This window comes from Lynx canadensis, chromosome C1 (genome assembly GCF_007474595.2).
Source record: "Lynx canadensis isolate LIC74 chromosome C1, mLynCan4.pri.v2, whole genome shotgun sequence".
NCBI classification, from domain to species: domain Eukaryota; kingdom Metazoa; phylum Chordata; class Mammalia; order Carnivora; family Felidae; genus Lynx; species Lynx canadensis.
The window spans coordinates 163,752,987-163,774,795 of NC_044310.1; the positions used below are offsets into that span (position 1 = coordinate 163,752,987).

At 40.3% G+C, this 21,809-nt stretch overlaps 1 pseudogene; it reads left to right on the plus strand.

Annotated features, from left to right (window-relative positions):
- The first annotated feature begins 593 nt into the window (after positions 1-593).
- LOC115519874 lies at positions 594-21,079 on the plus strand (annotated as a pseudogene).
- The last annotated feature ends 730 nt before the right edge of the window (positions 21,080-21,809 follow it).

Genomic DNA, 21,809 nt, shown 5'->3' on the forward strand with positions numbered 1-21,809 from the left:
ACGTTTTAGAGACTAGATAAGTCGACATTTGCAAAATTCATATTTAGTAATCCAAACTTGGAGATCATTGTGGAATTTCTTCCCTAGGAAAGATTTGCCGGGGGGAAGGAATAACAACATGGCATGTGCTCTGTCTAGTGACAGTGAAGCGAGAAGGCAGAACGAGGCAGAAAGGGAAGTGAGGAGGGAGGGGCAAGGCACCGTTTTAAGTGTGGCGGCTATTTTAACATTACAAGACTTTGTTCTTCTTGATGCTTCACCACCTCATTAACCTATGTGTCATTCTGAAGTATTTTGCCATGCTCTGATGATCAGAGACTCACTCGCTAACAACACAACGTTCTAAATGCGAGCTCGTCCCCGGAGTCGTGGTGAATTAATTTTCAATTAGTTTTCATTAATGAACTTCATTTTTATGGGTCTGATTGCCGTCCCGGCTTCGAGAAATTCAGCAAGCACTTTGGTGGGGGGGGAGGGGTAGGGAACAAGTTATGGAGTCAGGAATATCCTGGGTCCTTCCCGTGAGACCTTACTTCAATCATTGGCCAAAACAAACAAACAAACAAACAAAATGCCTAAATTATATATCAGACATGTACCAAGAGAACCCACGAATCTTCTCGGAGGTCTTCAGAGGTAAGTTCTATTGCTAGCTGTGGCTGGTGTCTGCCTTGTACCCCAAAACCATGCTCAAGAAGGGAAAACATCAGGTGTAAGTAGAAAAAACTCTGGGTGCACCACTCTTTCTATGCTTTAGTTTCCTTTCATGGGAAAGGTTTATCCAGATTGTCCAGATCCAAATGACTATTATGAGTCCATAATAGTTGGCAAATAATTACAAATAAATTTAATACAGAGAGACAAACTACGTAGTAAAACCGATGTTCTTGGATTGTTAATGAAGAACTAGTAGCCTGGGTAACATGCCCGCAAACCAAAATCCCAGCAGCTTCTCAGGAAAAGTGTGATGCTCTTGGGCCAAAAGACAATAAGTTTCTATGCTCTTTCCATTTCCATTTTAAAAACCTGCAACTGAGAGCCGTGAGATACTCACCACCCACAGCCTAAGACTTTGCCTTTATAAAATTTAATGCACATTTTTCTTCCTTGTGATTTTTTCCATGAAAAACGAAGTTTGTTGAGAGCTTAATCCTTTGGTGTCAGCTCTCAAAGAGGCACATATTTTAAAGTACACTCTGACTGTAGAATTATAAAAAGGTATTTAATTCCATCTTGTTACTCTGACTCAAAAGTAAATAAAGCTCAGGGCACCTGGCTGGCTCAGTCAGTAGAGCATGCAACTCTTGGTCTTGGGGTTGTGAGTTTGAGCCCCACGTGGGATGTAGAGATTACTTAAAAATAAAATTTTTATACATAAATAAATAAATAAGGCGCACTTATTTCTTAGTTAATGGTGTTAATTCTTCCCTTCACACAGAAATGATTATTTCAGCTTTCTTTCAGTAGGCATTTATTGAGTGCTGATTGATTCATAACACTGAGATCTTCAAGATCATATCTAAAAAGCAAAACAAAACCAAAAAACTAGAAGATGGGGTCCTGTTCTGGTGAAATTATAAAGTAGGTGAATGACGAAAGAGGAACGCACGAAACCATAGAATAGCGACAAAACAGCAGATGGGTGCAACACAATTCAGTAGAAATTATAAGGGGACATGCCCAGGGCATGTAAAATAAGGCAAATTATGATGGCCATAAACTTTAGCTGGTGTTTTATTGTCTTTATTTACTTTCTTCATCAGAAGCAGTTTCTCTGCATTGCTGATCACTTATTATGAAAACAAACTCAGATTTCAATTCTTTTTAAATGAGTGGTATCTTCTAAATGGAAGCATTTTCTGACAGTCAGTTCTTTGCCCACAGAGAGGTATAAAAATAAAATTGGGGATCTTCTGTGATGAAAGAAAGACAATGACTTCCACAAAAATCAGCAGAAGCTAGAAACGTAAAAGACTTTATTATGTTCGTCACTTTTAAATACCTGGAACACCACGGTACAAATTAGAATCCAATCTGTAAAAAAGAAAAAGAATGATAGATAATAAAACTGCATTCTTCATGTACAGGAACAAAACTAATCCTCAAAAGAAGTAGGTGGCCCATTAGTTGATACGATGAATTAAGGACAATTTGTCCAAGCGTTTAGAAATGTTTATTCTTGAATAAGTGTACATGTTTTTAACAAAATACTGCCTAAGTAACTGATTATGAACTTAAGGTCTAGAGTCTGATGATGGTGTAGTAAAGAGAGGTCAGGTTTTACAGTCAGACAGACCTAAATAAATCCCATATCTGACATTTATGAACAGATTCCTGGACAAGTTTCTCAACTTCTCTGAGCCTCAGTTTCATTATTGGTAAAGTACAAATAATAATAATGCCTACATTAGAAGGATTTGGGTGAGGTTTAATTGGGATAACTCATATAAAAGGTTTTGCACGTGGTAAGCACCCAATAAAAATGAACTATTGCTATGATATATACTCGAGTAAACATTTGGAAGCAAGAAAGGCTCTAGGAGGATAGGGAGTTACTTTAAAAAGTTACCCCAGCGGGGTATATAAAATACTTTTATTAAAAAACACTAAAAAGTTTGGATATGTAACCAAATGAAAACGACGTGGCTTCCATTACTTAGACTACCAGGTGGTCGATTCAAAGCACTGATGACACATTATCAGTTTCCAAATCTCAACTTCTGGCACAAAAATCGAGTATTTAGTATTATTTGCCTTCATAATTCCACAGAAACACCAGACTATTGGGTTCTAGCTTTTGTCCTAAACTCTCCTGAGTTAAAGTCAACAATAATATACATGTCCTGTGTCTTCCCGTGAGTAAAACATAAGTGGATATATGTGGTCTTATTAGGTCAGTTGGGAAAATAAAGTCCCCTGCAACCATGCACCTGTTTTCTACATGTTCTAATGTGCGAAATGTCAGCTTCCGTACAGGAACCGCTGTGAAACTAGGCTCGTAAGTACATTTTCCTAAACTCAACATAATAATGCTTTTTCTTACATGATACAGGTTTTTCCAAAACATTGAAGGACTTTTGCAGGATTCTCTAAGCGTAGTCATAATGTTCTTATAAGGTGGATGATTTTTATGACTCTAGTATTTTTTTAGACATAGCCACACTGTAATAGCTGCAAGTCAAATAGTATTACCATAAAAAGGCAAGGAGAGAGAATTGAGTAAAATTATAATTCTGACTCTGCAAGATACTTTTAAAAATGAGCCATCTTACCTATGGTAAAATAATAGAATGGCATTGCCCCCATTTTACCCTTGTAAAATGTTAATTATTTTGTTTTCATATTTTTAGAATAGTAAGACATGTACATAGTTACCAAAGTTTTAAAGTTCAAAAGGATATGCTCCCCTCACTGATCTCCCAATTAAACTTTGTTCTTAAGTTGGGGGATCTATGCAGTCGTGCAGAATATAAATGTAATTTTACGTTGATTTTACCTAATATATCAACGATAGATGGTGGATAGATAGAATTTACATCTGCCTTAATAATATAGTATATATTATTATGTTATATATTGCATTTTATAATATTAGTTAATAATGTAGTATATTAAATCAGAAGTAAATTAACAAATAGAACGTAAGTTACTGCAAGTCTTTTGTGACTTTTAGCTTTGAAGAAAACCTCTAGCATGAAAGTCTATTGGACTGCAAAAAGACCATGAAGAAAAGCTATGAAAACCATTTCACTTAGGGTGCTATTTATATAAAGTCAAAGGAGAATCGCAGCACACACGGTAAGCTCCTATCTCGCCGGACCCAAATAACTAGAATTCTTTGTAGTCACAGGCAGTGATTACTCGTGCTTCCATAGGGGGCCCTACGCCTCTGCAAGACGCGAGTGCCTTCTGAAGCACAAAGCAATTCAATCGTTTGACTTAGTCTTGATATTAAAGTCATCTTATTATATTCTATTTCCTTGAAATGTATGCCCCACAACTGAGAGTTTTATACGTGTGGCAATTGTTTTCTTACCCAGAGTATTACATTAATCATAATAGGTATTTCATTATCCTTCAATTCTTTAAAAAGAGGAGTTTCCTTTAAGTTTAACACGGATATAAGAGGACGCGTGGAGAGAAGGAAAGCTGATTTTTACCTCTGCAGCGTTATGAGTAAGATGTTTGTCCTTTGTCCCCACTCTTGACTGCATTATTATTAATATTGCTTTAGAGTATACTGAGCAATTTTATCCCTTTGTTATTGTTTTTCCAAATAATTACAGTGATGTGTTATCAAACATTCAGGTGTTTCTTAATAGATTTTGTTTCCAAAAACATAATATCTTGAATGCATATAAATGTATTTCAAATGATTAAAGTGCAGCTCTTAAGGTATTTTCTACAAGGAAAAATACTTGAAGTAAAAGCAAGTAATCGTGCTGAGATATCATAAATGCACATTGAACATGTATGGTACTCAGTTTTATAAGTAAACAATTTAATACTATTTACTGGGTTTTTTTTACATAATTTCTTCAGAGCTAGTTACCTCCGTTTTTTTATATCCATTTTAATAATTATGTATTGTACATGGATTGAAAAACCACCGTAAAGTGTCTCTCCCTGAATCTAATTTGGAAGGTAAATTATTAACACAGAAAACTGTTTTTAGAGGTTCCTACTGAAAAATTTAAAAATGTTTTATATGTGCTTTGCTTTGAGTTTTTAAAATGCTTCGAGCACACTATATTGTTCCATTATTAACTATTAAACTTTTTTATATTTATATGCACCAAAATTAAAACATTTCTGTTTTGACAGACAGAAACCAAAGGAAGCAAGGAAATGCACAATTAAACCAGAAAGATACTGTGTCATCCAGTACTCAGACACCACAGGGTATGTTAAGAGGGCCATTAAAACAGCATTCTGTTGTGTTACAATGACATATGGTAGGCTTCCAAAATTAACGGAGTATTTTGCTGCCTACTGGCTTGTATCACAGGCTTAATAGTCTGGGGTGGGAGGGGTGCGGTGGTGGGAGGGGGGAGGTGTTTGGGGTTGGGTTTTTTTGGCAGAGGGAGCACTTAAAATGTCTTCTGTGTTTTGATAAGTACTTTTGAGAGTTTGTGAAGCATTAATCTCTTTTAGATAAGTGATTCTGGTTAAGAAAACACTCAGAAATCTCACTTCTTTTGGGTTTTTTTTTCACAGTGCCCTCCTTTGCTCTATGCCTATTCACTCCTCCTTGTTGACTAGGGTAGACTCTCCGTTCTCCTCCTCTCAGCCAAACTGCATTTTTTGAAAGATGTTTTTTAAATATATAAGGGAAGGCATAAAGCTGTTTGGTTATGATATCGGTCGCTTGCACCTGATCTGGGTTGTGAGTTCCCCTTGACCTTTCACATGTGAGGCAGCGTCTCCAATTTTGTTTAAGACACACAGGGTTAGCTCTGCCTCGGCACACCCCCGACACCCACAATGTAACTAGAGTCGCTCTCACTTAACTTCAGCTTTATACAATATTCAGTTTATGCCCTAGAATTTGTTCACTATATAAATCAGATTCCAGTACGTTTCCAAAATATGGAATGTATTTCTAAACCGCAGGGAAGAACATAGAATCTCATCTCAAACGTCGCATAGTCAGGTCACTATGTGGCCCTGGTTGTTTTCAAAATGAAATGAAGGTTTTCAGAGTCGTATAAACTCAACCTCAATGTCCCCGTATACACTTTCTAAATATTAATTAGGATACTCTGTGGCTTTTATAAACTGTGGTGGGGCCTCTTCTTCCAGACCCCCAACCGCTGCCATCTGGGTCTAAGGCATCTACTGGCCACTTGTTCTACCAGATATCAAATTTCTTTTTGAGGACATTATATTTAGATTTCTGAAAGAGATGGCAGTAATACTTAGCTCTACGCCCCTGACTCACCCCCAAGGGGGTCAAAGGGCAGTATATATTTTGATGTCAGTTACTCCGTCTCTTTTGTTTAGAAGGACCTCAGTTATGCAATCTTCAAGACACAAAAGGTAAAAGAGTTCTCCTGCACCCAGAATTGCTGACGCCACGCGATGAGAGATTCCAGCCCTGCTGAATTCCTTCTGCACATGGTGCTAACCCGACAAAGTACAGACACAAGTTCACCAGGCAAAGGATAGCCGGAGCGTTGTTAGTTGCTTTTAGTTGACTTTCTCCTTGTAGAGCCACAGCATGTTAAGAACATGGAGTTGAAGTGGCCTGGGTTCAAATTTCACACATTGCTAGCTGTATGATTTGGGGCAAGTTAATTAAGCTTCACTTTCTCCTCTATAGAGTTCATAACAGCATCTACTTCATACAGCTTCGGTGTCACATTGCATGTAAAGTCCCCAGCATGTCAGTGTTGGTTACTTCTAGTTCATTCATTCACTTAACTAACACTGAACACCTACTGCAAAGCATTTTATGGATGGAGAACTGGGGCACAAAAATCTTGGGCAGTTATCCAAAGTTATCGTTTAAATAACAGTGGGACACAGATGTCCTGATGTCAGTTTTTAGCTCACTGGGCTAAGCTGGCTCTCTTAATGGGATATTAAAAACCCAACCTAGATTTGGGAAACGGCCAGGGGCCTCTCTAAAAATGCAACATTTTAATGAAAAGACAATTCCTTGTTTTGGTTTTGTGCAGGGTGTAATGATTTCAAACACGTCTATAAAGTTTTCATAAGCAGAACAGAAGAAGACTGAAACATAACGATGACCCACTAAAAAGTGCCAACAGATCCTTAAGCCATGCAAAAATCCATCTCGTGCTTTACCTGTGTCTCGAACAATCCAGAAAACATGCCTTGTTATAAAGTAAGGGCCCGAGATTTTTATTTCTTAAATTGTACGTATTGTCTTTATTTCTTCATATAATGCGATTCTTCATAACTTTTAATCAGTACTATTTATAATATAGAAAATAGTAAGGGCAAACAATGGGTGAAAGGCAGAAAGATAGTGTCCTTTGAATCAATGATTTATTTTCCCAAATGAACGCTTACCCTCAGAGATTGCTTAATAAAGTGAAGTTATTACACTAAATAGATTAGCCCACATCCATCCTGCCAAATGCTGATTTCAGATTCCCTGTGGAACAAATATTCCTTAAATCTTTAATTTCTGTATCAGTATACTGAACTGAAAATTTCAGGCTCTGTAAATTCAAGTAACTTAAAACTGGATAAAAGACTATGAAATAAAATTAAATATAGTTCTTCACATATTCTAGCAGGAACCTAAACATATGATACGTTGGTTGTTTCTGCACAACAATGCAAAAATATGTTTATTTTAAAAAGTAATAAAATCAGGGGCACCTGGCTGGCTCTGTCAGTGGAACACGCGACTCTTGATCTTGGGGTTGTAAGTTCGAGCCCCATGGTGGGTGTAGAGATTACTTCCACATAAAATCTTTTTTTAAAAAAAGTGATGAAATCAATAACCAGTTAGTATGCTCACTAAAACACGCCAGAGCTTGGGGCACCTGGGTGGCGCAGTCGGTTAAGCGTCCAACTTCAGCCAGGTCATGATCTCGCGGTCCGTGAGTTCAAGCCCCGCGTCGGGCTCTGGGCTGATGGCTCAGAGCCTGGAGCCTGCTTCCGATTCTGTGTCTCCCTCTCTCTCTGCCCCTCCCCCGTTCATGCTCTGTCTCTCTCCGTCCCAAAAATAAATAAACGTTGAAAAAAAAAATTTTTTTTAATAAAAAAAAAAACACTTCAGAGCCAATCCGACGAGACAATGAGACTTTTTTTCCCACCAAAAGCACACAAAGTAATTACATTAAGGCTGTCCAAATAATTTGACCAAATTTAATGAATGCTCTACAGGTGGATTTTCCGAACATGTTTAACCAGAATGCTTAGGTTGATGAGATAGACTATACCCACATTTCATGACATAAACATTTCAAAGTGATAAACTTGATTCTTCTTAAATCTCTCTATTTGAAAACTGTGCCAAAATTAATACGAAAATAAATTTTGAAACAACCAGGAATCAAAATGTGTATTTTGAATGACAGCAGTTCTACTGGCTTATAATCATTTCTTTAGCCCATATAAAAACCTCTTTATAGCTTCGGTTCCATGATTGTGCGTTTCTGATGCAGATAATTTATTATAAGAAAAGCAAGATCGTCCTGGTCTGTGTTTAAGTGCATTTTTTAAATTTTGCTCTGCTGTGAGATATAACCTTGGTAATATAAAAAAAGTGGGAATGCATATTTTTACAAATGACAAGACTTTTTATGCAAAACTAGCATTTGACAGTGTCATTTACAATAACAGTGGGTCTTTTAATCCATGTAATTCCTGGAGTAGCTACTCTGTTGTGCACCGGACTTATCAGTTTTAGGTCACATTGTTACCACAGCTTTGAGCTTAGTATTCACTTTTATGTTCCCTCTCCCCAGGCACAAGAGTAATTTTGAAACTGATCAAAGTAAGATTTCTCCTTATTGAATAGAAGTTGAGATGAATCCATTCATTCATTTCACACATTTTCACAGAATGCCTGTTATGTGCCATCTAGGGACCTGTGTGGAGAAATACTCACGGTCCCTGCTCTCACATGGCTGACAGTTTAGTGGAGAGACCAAGAACAAGTAAGTGTATAATTTAAAGGTGATAAGTGTCGTGAAGGAAAATTGTAGGGTGCTTTGAGCTAGAACAGGAAGGCTCTAATTTAGTCAGGGAGATCAGGGAAACCCTCCCTGCTAGTGGCAGCCATCTCTCTACGAGGACAAAAGCCAGCTTGAAAATAAAGCCAACATACAGGAGAGAGAAGAACCCAGATAATCACAGTGAAATGAAGCCCTGATGGGACTGTGAATTAAGGACTAAACCCCTGGTCCACCTAACTTGGGTTTTTTGTTAATGACCACAAAAGCATTCTGTTACAGGCAAAGAAGATAGAAAGAAGAGATAGAAAGAAGAGAAAATAGCCTAAGTGAAAACCCTAATGCAGGAAAGAAGGTGATACAATGTTAAACACTTCTTATTTCCAACGTAGATCCATTCCTTTGCCCCCTAAGGACACAAATCTATGCTTATACTGTTCTCTCTGCCTCTAGTACTTTTTCACACCTACAATCTGCCTATCAAATCCTACTCATCCTTCAAAGTTGTATTTGAGTGCCTCCTCCTTCTCCACAAAATCTTCTCTAACCATTTTTACCCATAACGATACCCTTTCTCCTTACTGATCCTAGCTAACGTTTTTCTAAATTGAATTTCAGCATCTGCTGTATTGCTTAACCTCCCCCTCCAACCTATTCTCCAGTGCACTTTTGCACCTGCTTGCCTTTGCCCAGCGTATTTCATATTCACTTGACCTGGAGTGAACCTTCTCCTACACAACCTATTGAAATCCTACATATCCTTCAGACATCTATAATGCCACCTTTCTTGGAAAGCTTGCTCTAACCCCCTCGTAGGACATGAGCATTATCTGTTTCTCCCGCAGGATTGTCCTTCATTGAATACAGAGACCATCTTTTATTCAACTTTGAGTTCTGAATGCAATACTACAACAGAGTGGACACTAGAGACAAATTTTTTTTTAATTTTTTTTTCAACATTTATTTATTTTTGGGACAGAGAGAGACAGAGCATGAACGGGGGAGGGGCAGAGAGAGAGGGAGACACAGAATCGGAAACAGGCTCCAGGCTCTGAGCCATCAGCCCAGAGCCCGACGTGGGGCTCGAACTCACGGACCGCGAGATCGTGACCTGGCTGAAGTCGGACGCTTAACCGACTGCGCCACCCAGGCGCCCCAAGACAAATTTTTACTGAATGAATACGTGGATGAATGGATGGATGGATGGATGGATGAATAGATGGAAAGATTCCTCTAAAACATATTTTGTATGCATGGAAGTTCTTAGAAAAAGGAACCATATCTAATTTTTAATCCTCTGAGTACATAGAATACACATGCATATTGCAAAAACTAAGTATAAATATTTATTGAATAGAATTTAGAATAATCAGAAATATGGGAATTTAAGCAAATCTGTTTGATGTTTTTCTTTCTTGCATTGCTTTGTTTTGTTTTGTTTTGTTTTTTTTTGTTTTAACTGGAAGCTATAGAATGTCATGTAGCCACATTTACTTTAATGCCAAGAGTTAAGCACATTCTTTGCTAATGACAGAAATCATCAGAGCCATTACTAAAGTCACTGATGCTCTTTAAAAGGTGTCTATGCTTGGAAGACACTGATCTATATATGTGTATCCTATTTAAAATAAATTTGCTTCCTTTGAATCTAAAGAAGAAAGAAAGAAAGAAAGAAAGAAAGCCACTGATGTACAAGGATAGGAAGCTAATAGAAATGAGAAGTGTTGTTCATGTGGTTAAGCGCTAAATTTTGGTGAATTGCATTTGAATAGAAACAGCTTCAGCTATAAATACTGGACTAAAAGAACTAAAGACCAATGTTTACTTCTTCCTATGAAATGCTCTTTTGAATGGGCCAAATGACTTTTACAGTGAGAATGTCTTTCAGTGGATCAAACTGGACACTTTATAGCTTTGTCACTTTCTTTAAAGTAAATGCCTCAAATCTTCAAGTTAGGTTAAGATTTTTGGTACTACTCATGCAGTGTTTGATGGGAATGTAACTGTTACAGATTTTTGGAATGACAATTTGACATTTTCTATCAAAATGTAAAATATGCATAACCTTTGACCCCACTGAATCTCTTAGGACCCCGTCCCAAATAAAAAAGCTCACACTAGACCATGAAGAGATACTTTTGAATTTTTGAAAATGTCTGTAATATAGTTATTTATGTATTTTTTTATTTTTAAGTGATGTCTACACCCAATGTGGAGTTCAAATTTACAACCCTGAGATCAAGAGTTGCACGCTTTACTGACTGAGCCAGCCGGGTGCCCCACAAGGAGTTTTTAAAATACAGGCATATCTCATTTTATTATGCTTTACTTTTTTGCCCTTCACGAATTTGTGGTTTTTTACAAATTGAAGTTTTGTGGCAACCCTGCATTCAGCAAGTCTATTGGTGCCATTTTTCCAAGAGCATTTGCTCACTTTGTGTCACAAGCATTTGCTCACAAAATGTGTCACATTTTGGTAGTTCTAGCAATATTTCAAACTTTTCCATTATTATTATATTTATTACGGTGATCTGTGATCAGGGATCCTTGATGTGACTACTGCAATTGTTTTGGGGTGCCACGAACCACACCCATATAAGGCAGTGAACCAAATCAATAAAAGTTTGGTGTATTTGTTCCACTGACCAACCATTCCCCATTCTCTCTCCCTCTCCTCAAGCCTTCCTATTCCCTGGGACAAAACAATGTTGAAATTAGGCCAATTAATAACCCTACAGTGGTTTCCAAGTGTTCAAATGAAAGGACAAATCATACATCTCTCACTTTAAATCAAAAGCTAGAGAGCCACCTGGGTGGCTAATCAGACTCTTGATTTAGGCTCAAAGTCATGATCTCGTGGTTCGTGGGTTTGAGCCCTGTGTTGGGCTCTGTGCTGACACTGGAGAACCTGCTTGGGATTCTGCCTCTCCTTCTTGAAAATGTCTGTAATATAGTTATTTATGTATTTACTTATTTATTTATTTCTTATAATCTCTGCCCCTCCCCCACTTGCGTGCTTGCTCTTTCTCTAAATAAATAAATAGCTAGACATTATTAAGCTTAGTGATGAAGGCATGTCAAAAGCTGACCTAGGCTGAAAGCTAAGCCTCTTGTGCCACAACTGTTCGCCAAGTTGTGGACGCAAAGGAGAAGTCCTTGAAGGAAGTTAAAAGTGCACGGTGAACACACGAATGATAAAGTGAAAACAGCCGTATTGCTGATATGGAGATGGTTTTAGTGGTCTGGATAGAAGATCGAACCAGCCATGACATTCCCTTAAGCCAAAGCCCAATCCAGAGCAAGGCCCTAATGCTCTTCCATTCTGTGAAGGCTGAGAGAGGGGAGGAAGCTGCAGAAGAAAAGTTGGAAGCTAACAGGGGTGGGTTCATGAGCTTTGAGGAAAGAAGCTGCCTTTGTAACATAAAAGTACAAGGAGAAGCAGTGACCGCTGATGTGAAAGCTGCAGCAAGTTATCCAGAAGACCCAGCTAAGATCATGAATGAAGGTGCCTACACTAAACAAGAGATTCTCGGTGTAGATGAAACAGCCTTAGATTGGAAGAAAAGGCCATCTAAGACTTTCATAGCTACAGAGGAGAAGTCAAGGCCTGGTTTCAAAGCTTCAAAGGACAGGCTGACTCTTTGTTAGGGCCTAAGGTAGCTGGTGACTTTACGTTGAAGCCAGTGCTCACTGACCATTCCAAAAATCCCAGAGCCCTTAAGAATTATGCTCAATCAACTCTGCCTGTGCCTAATGGAACAACAAAGCCTATGGATGACAGCACATCTGTTTACAACATGGCTTACTGATTATTTTCAGCCCACTGTTCAGACCTAGTGCTCAGAAAAAAAGATTCCCTTCAAAATATGACTGCACATGGGCAATGCACCTGGTCGCCCAAGAGCTCTGATGGAGACGTACAATGAGATTAATGTTGTTTCCATGCCTGCTAACACAGCATCCATTCTGCAGCCCAGGGATCAAGGAGTAATTTTGACTTTCAAGTCTTATTATTTAAGATATACATTTTATAGGTTACAGCTGCCATAGACAGTGATTCCTCTGATGAATCTGGGCAAAGTAAATTGAAAACCTTGTGGAAAGGATTTATCATTCTACATGCCATTAAGAACACTCGTGATTCATGGGAGGAGGTCAAAATATTAACATTAACAAGAGTTTGGAAGAAGTAATTCCAGCCTTCGTGAACGACTTTAAGGGGTTCAAGACTTCAGTGAAGAAAGTAGCTGCAGATGTGGTCGAAATAACGAGAAAACTAGTATTAGAAGTGGAATGTGGGGGAACCTGACTAGCTCAGGTGGTAGAGCATGCAACTCTTGTTCTTGGGGTTATAGGTTCGAACCCCACACTGGGTGTAGAGATTACTTAAAAACAAAATCTTTAGGGGCGCCTGGGTGGCTCAGTCGGTTAAGCGGCCGACTTCAGCTCAGGTCACGATCTCACGGTCTGTGAGTTCGAGCCCCGTGTGGGGCTCTGGGCTGATGGCTCAGAGCCTGGAGCCTGCTTCGGATTCTGTGTCTCCCTCTCTCTCTGCCCCTCCCCCGTTCATGCTCTGTCTCTCTCTGTCTCAAAAATAAATAAAACGTTAAAAAAAATTTTTTTTTAAAAACAAAAAAAACAAAATCTTTAAAAAAAGGAATAAGTGGAGCCTAAAGATGTGACAGAATTGTTGCAATCTCATGATAAAACTTAAACAGATGAGGAATTGCTCTTATGGATGAGAAAAGAAAGCGGTTTCTTGAGATGGAAGCTACTCCGGGTGAAGATGCCATAAAGATGATGGAAATGACAACAAAGGATTTGGAATATTATATAAACTTAGTTGATAAAGCAGCAGCAGGGTTTGAGAGGATTGACTCGAATTTTGAAAGAAATTCTACTGCAGGCAAAGTGCTATCAAGCAGCATCACATGCTACAGAGAAATCATTCACAAAAGAAAGAGTCAATCAACGGAGGAAACTTCATTGTTTTCTTTTTCTAAGTGCCACAGCCACCCCAACCTTCAGCAACCAGCACCTTGATCTCGGCTCAGATCATGATCTCGCGGTTTGTGAGATCAAACCCTGCATGGGGCATTGAGACAAGACCCCCCACCACCAGCAAAAAGATTACAATTCACTAAAAGTTCAAGTGATGGTATTTTTAGCAACAAAATATTTTTAATTAAGGTACGTACATTATTTTTTAGACATAATGCTATTTCATACTTGCTAGACTACAGTATAGTGTAAAATGTGTAAGTTTTATATGCATTAGGAAACACAAAAATTCATTTGACTCACTTTATTGCAATATTCCCTCTATGGCAATAATCTGGAACTGAGCCCTCAATCTCTCTGAGATTTTTTAAAAATCCTTTTTTTTTTAATTTTTTTTTTAACGTTTATTTATTTTTGGGACAGAGAGAGACAGAGCATGAACAGGGGAGGGGCAGAGAGAGAGGGAGACACAGAATCGGAAACAGGCTCCAGGCTCTGAGCCATCAGCCCAGAGCCTGACGCGGGGCTCGAACTCCCGGACCGCGAGATCGTGACCTGGCTGAAGTCGGACGCTTAACCGACTGCGCCACCCAGGCGCCCCTAAAAATCCTTTTTTTTTTTTTTTAATTTTTTTTTTTCAAAGTTTATTTATTTTTGGGACAGAGAGAGACAGAGCATGAACGGGGGAGGGGCAGAGAGAGAGGGAGACACAGAATCGGAAACAGGCTCCAGGCTCTGAGCCATCAGCCCAGAGCATGACGCGGGGCTCGAACTCACAGACCGCGAGATCGTGACCTGGCTGAAGTCGGACGCTTAACCGACTGCGCCACCCAGGCGCCCCTAAAAATCCTTTTTTAAAGAGTTTATTTATTTTTAGGTTTATTTGGAGAGTGAGAGTGTGTGTAGGGGAAGGGCAGAGAGACAGGGAGAGAGAATCCCAAGCAGGCTCCGTGCTGTCAGTGTGGAGCAGGACATGGGGCTTGATCTCATGAACTTTGAGATCATGACCTGAGCTGAAACCAAGAGTTGGACATTTAACCAACTGAGCTCTCCAAGCACCCCAATAGTTTATTTATTTATTTTCAAAAATTTTTAATGTTTATTTATTATTAATAGAGAGAGAGCATGAGTGGAGGAGGGGCAGAGGGAGAGAGGGAGACAGAGGATCTGAAGCGAGCTCTGCACTGACAGCAGCAAGGCAGATGTGGGGCTCGAACTCACAAACCATGAGATCATGACCTGAGCCGAAGTTGGATGCTCAAATGACTGAGTCACCCAGGGGCCTCTTCTTTATATATTTGGGGAGAGAGAGAGAGAGAGAGGAGCAGAGAGACAGGGAGAGAGAGAGAGAGAGAGAGAGAGAGAATCCCACGCAAGCTCCACACTGCCAGCGTGAAGCCAGATGTGGTGCTCGAACTCATGAATTGTGAGATCACGACCTGAGCTAAGTCGGACACTTAACTGACTGAGCCACCCAGGCACCCCTTAAGATTTTATTTTTCAATAATCTCTACACCAGTTGTGGGGCTCGAACTTACAACCCCAAGATCAAGAGGTGTGTGCTCTACCGACTGAGCCAGCCAGGTACCCCCAGAGTTCCACGTCTGCTTAGGATCTAGAAAGCTTCAAGAGAACATTGTTCCAGGGGCGCCGGGGTGGCTCGGTCGGTTAAGTTTCCGACTTCGGCTCAGGTCATGATCTCACGGTCCGTGAGTTCGAGCTCCGCATCAGGCTCTGTGCTGACAGCTCAGAGCCTGGAGCCTGTTTCAGATTCTGTGTCTCCCTCTCTCTCTGCCCCTCCCCTGTTCATGCTCTGTCTCTCTCTGTCTCAAAAATAAATAAACGTTTTTAAAAAATTGGAAAAAAAAAAGAGAACATTGTTCCCATCCTAAGAACAAGAAAAACAGAAAATCTACAAAATCATAATATTTCTTGAATCCATTAGAAACCTGAGTACACAAGGCAACTAAGTGAATTAAATTCCAAAGAGTGGCAAACCCCTCCAAGAAAAAAGCGAACACATGAATTTTTACCTTTGTTACAGCATGGCAGTAAGGAATGGCCACCATTAAGGTAGGTAAGAAGAAAACAGCTAAACTTTCAACCAATTCTTAAAGACTGAATGTGCGCTATTTCAGTTTAGAAAAAAAAGGGAATCACAGACTTTTACAAGGAACATTGCACCTATTTCCAAGCTGTTATCCACCAGATTATCACAAGGGAGATTGGGGGAAGGGCAAGGGATAAGAGAGAATCCCCTTTCAGGGCTCAAGCATGCAGGTAATGATCAGGTACCACTGGGGGAGAGGTATGAAATATAGCCCACTTCCCCCAAAACCCTCTCTCATAGGAAGCAAAAGCTTTGAGCATCTGAGGAGCAGGAGAAGGTAGCAAAGCCCCCCATTTAGGGACTCGGTTATGGAAGGGGTAGAAACAAAAGCCCCTTGCCCTAGGGGAAGGCTAAGAGAAGCTACTGTAATCCTGCAGTACTACAAAGCAGGGGTCCTGGCCAGATAGGGAAGAAACAGGAAACTTTCATCTGCTCAAGACTCAGTATAGCTGTCCTTGAGATGCATCCATAACTTGTATACGTTTTGAAGAATTAACTTACTGGGGCACCTGGGTGGCTCAGTCGGTTAAGTTCAACTCTTGATCTTGGCTCAGATCATGATCTCATGGTCTGTGAGATCAAACCCTGCATGGGGTTCTGTGCTGAGAGCACAGAGCCTGCTTGGGATTCTCTCTCTCCATCTCTCTGTCCTTCCTCTGTTCATTCTCTCTCTCTCTCTCTCTCAAAATAAATAAATAAACTTTAAAAAAAAGAATTAAATTACTAAAATTATCTCTTTCGGGGTGCCTGGCTGGCTTAGTTGGTACAGTTTTCAACTCTTGATCCTGGGGTTGTGAGTTCAAGCCCCAGGTTGGAGATTTTTTAAAAATAAAATATTTTAAAAATAATAATAATAATATTATCTCTTCTATTAAGGGCCATTTTTAGCTACTTGAAATTAGCAGATGGTGGTGGAAAATTTTGCAAATAGTCGGAAACAGCTGGTTTCCTACCTTATCCTCCCAGACAGGCCATTCCTCCAGTTATTGGCAGATCTGAGACTGAAACCCAGGCCTCCTGCCTCACCCTGTCATTAAAAGGAGACAAGCTAAGTATATTTTAAAAATCAAGTAACTGTGCTCATCCCTACATCATAATTAAAGACCTCTAAAATATGGGAAAATGCCATAGTGAAGGCTTTCCTGGGTGAAAGTCCTTCAAGACCTCAGGAGAAAAGAAATTGTATTAATCCCAAGTTGTAGCCCCAGTCTTTATTATTATTACTATTATTCAAACATTTGGATTGTTTTAGTTAATTTTAATATTATACTATGGTAGATTGAAAATGGCCGCAGATTTTTTGCTACCTCCTCCCCTAGAGTCTGGGCTGACCTCAGGAGCCTGCATGACCTATAAAATACAGCAGAAGTGAGGTCGTGAGGTTTCTGAAGCTAAGCATAAGAAGTCTGGCAGCATCTACCTGGATGTCTTGGAATCCTTTCTCTGAACACCACGAGCTGTCATGTAAGAAGTCCAAATATACAGCTTAACAACAACAACAAAATAACACAACTTAAAAATGGGCAAAGGAGGGGCGCCTGGGTGGCTCAGTTGGTTGAGCGTCCAACTTCGCTCAGGTCACGATCTCGTGGTCCGTGAGTTCGAGCCCCGCGTCAGGCTCTGGGCTGATGGCTCAGAGCCTGGAGCCTGCTTCCGATTCTGTGTCTCCCTCTCTCTCTGCCCCTCCCCCGTTCATGCTCTGTCTCTCTCTGTCTCAAAAATAAATAAATGTTAAAAAAAAAATTTTTTTTTTTAAAAATGGGCAAAGGACTTGAATAAACATTTCTCCAAATAGAACGTACAAACGTCCAGTAAGCATTAAAAGATGCTCAGTATCACTAGTCATTAGGAAAAGACATATCAAAAGCACAATAAGATACCTCACACCCATTAGGATGATTATTATTTTTAAAAAACCAGAAAATAAAGCATGTTGGTGAAAATGTGTAGAAATTGGAACACTCATGCATTGCTGATAGGAGTGCAAAATTGGTGCGGCTGCAATGGAAAACAGTTGGGGTGGCTCTTCAAAAAGCTAAACAGGGGTGCCTGGGTGGCTCAGTTGGTTGAGCATCCGACTTCAGCTCAGGTCATGATCTCGCGGTCCGTGGGTTCGAGCCCTGTGTTGGGCTCTGTGCTGACAGCTCGGAGCCTGGATCCTGCTTTGGATTCTGTGTCTCCCTCTCTCTCTGCCCTTTCCCTGCTCATGCTCTGTCTATCTCTGTCTCTCAGGAATGAATAAACATTAAAAAAAAAATTAAAAAAAAAAAAGCTAAACAAAGAAATGGGGTGCCTGGGTGGCTCAGTTGGTTAAGCGTCCAACTCTTGATTTCAGTTCAGGTCATGATCTCATGGTTGGTGAGACCGACCCCCGTGTAGGGCTCTGTGCTGACAGCAAACGGCCGGCTTGGGATTCTCTCTCCCTGAGTCTCCCTTGTTCATGCGTGCATGCACTCTCTCTTTCTCTCTCAAACAGATGAATATTAAAAAAAAAAAAAAAGAATGACCATATGGCCCAGTAATTGAACTCCTACGTATACACCCAAAGGAATTGAAAGCAGGGACTTGAAGAGATATTTGTATACCCATGCTCACAGCTACATTATTCACAATAGGCAAAAGATGGAAACAACCCAAGGGTCCATCAACAGATGAACGCATAAACAAAATGTGGTTACATAAACAAATGTGTATACAATGGAATATTATTCAGCCTTAAAGAGGAATGAGATTCTGACACATGCAAAAGCATACACGAACCCTGAAGACGTTATGCTAAATGAACTAAGCCAGACACAAATATGATGTATCTAGAATAGGCAAATTCATAGAGGCAGGAAGTAGGTCAGAGTTGCTTTCTATGGGCTGAGAAGGAGGGGAAATGGGAAGTTATCGCTTAATGGGTACAGGGTTTCTGCTTGGGGCCATGAAAAAATTGCAAGTAGACAGACGATTTACTACATTGTGAATTGAATTCGTGTCACTGAACTGACACTTCTAAGATGGTTAAAATGGTAAATTGTATGTTATGTGCATTTTACCACAAGAAAAAATACAAGAAAAAAATGGCAACCCAAACCATGTATTAGAAGAGAAGGAGGAAAAGGAGAAGGATGGCGGAGAGAAAGAGAAGAAAAAGAAGATTGCCCTAGTCCTAGTGCCTTGAGAGCATCACTGGAGCGGTCACGGACCCAGATGATCCTGACCTTCCGGCCAGCCTGCAGGAACCAAACATGTGAGTGAAGCTGCCTCGAGCCCTCCAGAGCAGCCTAAACTCCAGCTGATTACCTCTGGGTGACGGACCTCAAGCAATGTCACTTGGGACTGAGGATTACCCGTCTGAGTCCTGCTCCTCAAAAGTACAGGCATGTTTCAGGCTGTCAGGTTTCAGAATAATCTGTCACACAGCAACAGATAACCAGAACATAATCCCTCTACTGTCCGTAAGTGGGTTGAACTGATAGTTTCTAAGTCAGACCTAGGAGAGTAGTATCAGTAAAAATTCCACTCAGTCAAGTCGTGGGAGGTTTGGACAAGTATTTGGAGGGTGGTGCAGGACAGGTCCCCCTCCCCTAGGGCAGAGGGAACAACAATCTGCCTTGAACATTGTATCCTAGGTTGCTAGCCAACATCCTTTACAGACAAAGGCCAGTTCAGTCATAAATGAAAACACTTACGGAGCGCATCTTGGTTTCATTCAAAATGAAGTTACTCCCACAGGAGGAGTGTATTGTCATAAAAAGTAAGATTATTCCCTTCACTAAAATGACAATGAGGAAAGTGACACTGGTTTCCCGTGCAAAAAAAAACAAAAACCAAACCAAACAAAACAAAAACATTACTATTGGGTGATATTTCAGAACAGCGAAAGCTGCTTTCGATCTTTTGTCCTAAAATTGGAAGGTTAGCAGGTTTCACTGTGCCTGTGAACCAGGGGCTGCTCCCCAGTGCCCCAGTGGAGAGGGGTGTCTCTCTTTGAAGCAAATATGAATACTACTGCTCAAATGCGATGAACAGTATGTTAGAAGAGAGGTCAGGAGACCTGAGTTCTTTGTTCACTTCTACACACCATGTAGCGTGGGCAGGACACATGACCTCTCTGGAAGTCAGTTTCCTTGTTCACAAAAAGGGAATAGTTTGGTTGCACTCTGGAATTAGCAGCCTAAGATATAATACTCTAAAATCTTGATGTGCAGGCTGCACCCCAAGCCAATTACATCAGAATCTTTATGGGTAGAACACAGTCCTCAGGATTTTTTTTTAAACTTGCAATAGTTTCCAATACAAAGCCATGGTCGAGAACCACTGAAATGGAGGAATGAAGCACAGAAGAAATTTTTTAAATTTCCACCCAGCTGTAAAAGTTGTGTAACTTAGCTATTTTAGCAGCACGCTGGAAGAAGGCAGTCTTCTTTTCTTTTCTTTTCTTTTTTTAAGACTTTATTTTTAAGTAATCTCTACACCCAATGTGGGACTCGCACTCACAACCCCAAGATCAAGGGTCGCGCACACCACTGCCAGGCGCCCTGGCAGTCTTCGTTTCATGCCTAGTGCAACCACGGTTCTTGGTCCCAAGAAGCATCGGTAATGTGTAGCGGCTGCAAAGCATTGGAGGCTGGAGAAACTGACCAGTGTGTTTGCTCCTTGCCCATCTGCCAGTCCTCACAAGCTGGGAATGTCTCCCTCTCATCATTTCCCTAAGGAACAGACTTAAGTATACCCTAACAAAAGACGAAATCAAGAAGATCTGCACGCAGCAGTTCAGTAAGATGCATGGCAAGGTCCAAACTGATATCACCTATCTTACTGGTTTATGGATGTCATCAAGACTGACAAGACTGTAAAGAATTTCCGTCCAATCTTTGACACCAAGAGTGGCCAAGTACAAGTTGCGCAAAGTGAGAAAGATCGTTGTGGGAACAAAAGGAATCCCTCAACTGGTGACCCATGATTCTCACCCCATCCGCTACCCTGATTCCCTCATCGAGGTGAACAACACCATTCAGAATGATGTGGAGACTGGCAAGATGACCAACTTCATCAAGTCTGACTCTGGTAACCCGTGTGTGGCAACTGGAGGTGCTAACCTGGGAAGAACTGGTGTGATCACCAATAGAGACACCCTGCTTCTTTTGATGTGGTTCATGTGAAAGATGCCAGTGGCAATAGCTTCGCCATCCAACTCCCCAACGCTCTTGTTATTGGCAAAGGCAACAAAAGGCAGAGGATTTCTCTTCCCCAAGAAAAAGCTATCCACTTCACCATTGCTGAAGTGAGAGACAAGAGACTGGTGGCCAAACACAGCAGTGGGTGAAATGATTTCTAGGTGACTTGAATAGAAGAGTCTTGGCATATAATGAAAGATAATATAGCATAAATAAATATTGTATAATCTGATACCCCAAAATGTTATCCTTCCGTTAATAAATATTTATCACATGCTATGTTCCAGGCATTCTGCTTGACATACAGGTACCAAAAGAAGTTCAGCATTCTAGATATTAGGGGAGGGGGGAGGTGCATATGGGCATGGAGAGAGATCTAAAAGAAATACAGATTGTATTCAGTCTCAATTCAAGTGAAGAAATAGACCAATCAGTTCTCCTTGGAGGAGGGGAAAGGGATTCAAGGAAAAAATACCTTGAGCCAAGTCTTTAAGAATGATTTGGCACTTAACAAAGGTAAGATTCGGGTAGTGGAGGGTAAAGAAAGAATATCTTCAGTTGTCCAGCATCCCGTTGTCTAACATCTGCACCTAAAGCTGTTGGTGTAATTAAGGGCAAACCTCTGTTTTGGGTTAATTCTGTGACGTCAGTGACTCTAAAAGGGCTTGACTTATGAAGAAAAGAATGGCTCAAAGGCAGTCTGATCATGAAACTAACAATAACAGCTACCATTTATGAAGTGCTACCATGGGCCAGCATGGGCTAAACACACAATATTCATGAGTTCAGTGACTTCCTATCACACAAGCAAGCCGCCTGGAAATATAAAGAACCATAATGTGGGGAGGTCATTTGGATTTGTTCTGTGTGGTCCTGGTT